Consider the following 3,534-nt stretch of genomic DNA (forward strand, 5'->3'; position numbering starts at 1 on the left):
ACTTAAGAGTGTGTGTGTGTGTGTGTGTGTGTGTGTGTGTGTATGCGTGTGTGTGCACGCGCTAAGAGAAGAGGACACAGCATGAGTGTGTTTAGATTAAATCAATGTAGATTTTTTCTAGGTCTTTAATTACGCCATCAACGACACAATTTGGATCGTTTAGGAGGCGGGCTTCAAAACTTCCTGTCAAGACGAGCCCGGGCTGAGACGGATACAACGTCCTAGCAAAAACACCGAGATAAAATCTTCCCCTACACGGGAATCGAACTAAGGTCTTCTGCGTGCTAGGGTGAGCACCTAAACCACTGCTAATTAAACACTAAATGAAAAGTGAAGGATCATGACCATTCAACCTGGAAAGAAAATCTTGTTTACAAGATTGACACATCATCATAAATCGTAGGTTAGCACGTTATGATATAATAGTTATGTACGTAATACTTAACACTTTCAGGCGCACTTTAAAAAAAAATACATATCAGATGGCGTCGTTTTAATTAGTAATGGGCAAAGATTGAAAGGAGGATGAAAATGTTAACGTAGGATAATTTTCGGTTAAAACCGTGCTACAACTAAGCAGGGAATGTGCCTGGCCGAGACGCGTTATTGATATATCAGTATTATCAGCACGTCTCTGACCTAGCCTAGACACTCAGATACTCAGACAGTATAGGAACGTAGAGGCCTTAGCCTACAACTTGTAAAAGTTAATCCCCTGCGCCACACGTCTTTTGTGGCCAAATTATACCAACAGTGCTGCTAGCTGAGTTTGCATTGGAGTTTCCGTGGCAGGTTGATTTAATATCAGTTTAAAGACTGCTGTGATCGATGATAATAAAAATACGATCTCTGACTGAAAGGAATTACAGTCTATTTTTAGAGTATTGTGTACATGTATTTGACGAAGCTTCTAAAAATAGCACACCAGTTCCACAACACCAACACACTAGTTGGAAATAAGCTGGCATGTGTGATAACATGGAACAGAGAGGTGAGTTTCAACTTTGTAAAACATTCCAAATGACATGATTTAAAAATCAGCATGTTTTAATTCATAATATTCATTTTTTTCTTGAAGCATCTGTCTTAGGCCCACGACTGATAACGATAGATAGTCGTTATAAAGCAGAACGAAGTGGTCAGCCGTACTTAGGTTAGGCCCTATATTGACCGACACCTGTTAATTTAGCACACATGTCTTTTTAGATCTAGTAATTATTCAGTTTAAAAAAGCATGCTTGTCAGTAAGGCACCTTTTAGTTTCGTCTGAGATGCTGAATACTTTAGGTATTGCAAACTAAAATTTTATTTACATTTCAGCAATCATTATTAAGCGGTATTTATCTTTGTCGAGATAACAACAAATAACAACTGATAACAACAAATAACACCTGATAACAATTTAACTGACTACAACTGATAACACAAAAGTACTTTGATTCCAGCTTCAAAAATCAATATTCATGTGGTCAACCAGGCCCCTATTTTACGTGCACAACTCCGGGGAACTAGGCTTACCGCAATTTGTGGAGTTGGCGAGTTGTACTTGTTTTTGGTCAATTCGTTTGTTATCAATTGATATTTCTTGTTATCTCGACAAAGATAAATACCCATTCTGAAGTATGGCTAGCCTGCCAGTCTAGCTGTTCTTAAGTACGGCTAGCCTAGCCATCTAGCATAAGTACGGTTAGCCTGCCACTCTAGCTGAACTTAGGTTAGGCCTTATTGACTGAAACCTCTTGAGTACACTTATTGTCTCATTAGTAATAATTCAGGTTTATTCAAAATACATGCACTCTAAGTAAGGCACCTTTTGGTTTGGTCTCAAATACAAATACTTTAGGTATTGCAAACTAAAAATGTATTTACAATTCAGTCAGGGTTGGTGATTTTTTTTATTTTTAAAAAAAAAAATTTTTAATCGATTTTTTAAATTTAAATCAAGATTTTTTAAATTTAAATCGGATTTTAATTAATTTTTTTTAAATGTCGACACAGTTTGTGATTTTTGGTGGCTAAGAGTAGTAGTGCAGAATGCATTGTCTTTATTTTAACTAATGATTAATTTAAGCAACTGCAAAAGAAAGCCTTAATCTGCTATATCAGTGAATTATGGCTACAGACCAAAAAATGAAGAAAATGTCAGTCTAAAAGGAGGGGGGGGTAATTATTCATAGATAAACTTGCATTTTATTACAGTGTGTGTGCGCGCGTTTGTGTTTGTCTAAAAAGAAAAAGAAAATGCTAATTTCAATTATGAAAAAAAAAAGTAAATTGAATACTGTATTATTTTACTACTTACAGTGACAGGAGGGAAAGCAGACTTTTAAGCATGATTATATTAGTCTACTAAACCTTATATCTGTTTTATAAAACCAAGGAAAGGAATTCTGAATGTTTAAAGATGTAAAAACAATACATTTTTAAAAAGTGATTTCAATCACTGAGTTTTATTTTCAAAATCAAGTTCATTTAAATTTTAAAAATCAACTGATTTAAATCGACATGATTTAAATCAACCCAACCCTGGTTTTCAATTATGAAAAAAAAAAGAAAATTGAATACTGTATTATGTTACAGTGACAGGGGGGAAAGCAGACTTTTAAGTATGATTATATTAGTCTACTAAACCTTATATCTGTTTAATAAAACCAAGGAAAGGAATTCTAAATGTTTAAATATGTAAAACCAGAATAATTTTTTTTAAAGTGATTTAAATCACTGATTTTTATTTTCAAAATCAAGTTGATTAAAATTTTTTAAAATCAACTGATTTAAATCAACCCAGCTCTGATTTCAATTATGAAAAAAAAGTAAATTGGATACTGTATTATTTTACAGTGAAAGGGGGGAAAGCAGACTTTTAAGCATGATTATATTAGTCTACTTAACCTTATATCTGTTTTATGAAACCAAGGAAAGGAATTCTGAATGTTGAAATATGTAAAAACTGAATAAAAATAAATTTGTAAAAAAGTGATTTAAATCACTGATTTTTATTTTTAAAATCAAGTTGATTTAAATTTTAAAAATCAACTGATTTAAATCAACCTGATTTAAATCAACCCAACCCTTTTGGCTTGCTGTTTGTCAGTCTAACCAGCATTATTAAGAACGGCTAGCCTTGCAATACAGCCGTTTTTAAGTACGGTTAGCCTCTTCCTTGTTATTTTTTCTTCAAGCCAATCTTTATCACAGTAGAAGGCTATGTAGAATTATATTGAGTTATATGCCTTAAGTAGATCTAAGATTTAAACATGTTTTTATGAGTGTGATAGCAACAAGTAACTAAACTCACATGACTCTATGGCAGCGAATGGAAACAGTCATATTCAGCAAAAACAACAACAACAACCACAACAACAACAATAACAACAAGCACAACAAACACAATAACAATAACAACAAATGCGACAACAACAACAACAACAATTAACAACAACAACAACAACAACAACAACAACAACAATTAACAACAACAACAACAACAACAACAACAACAACAATTAACAACAACAACAACAACAACAACAA

This window comes from Aplysia californica, unplaced genomic scaffold (assembly GCF_000002075.1).
Source record: "Aplysia californica isolate F4 #8 unplaced genomic scaffold, AplCal3.0 scaffold01224, whole genome shotgun sequence".
Classification (NCBI taxonomy): domain Eukaryota; kingdom Metazoa; phylum Mollusca; class Gastropoda; order Aplysiida; family Aplysiidae; genus Aplysia; species Aplysia californica.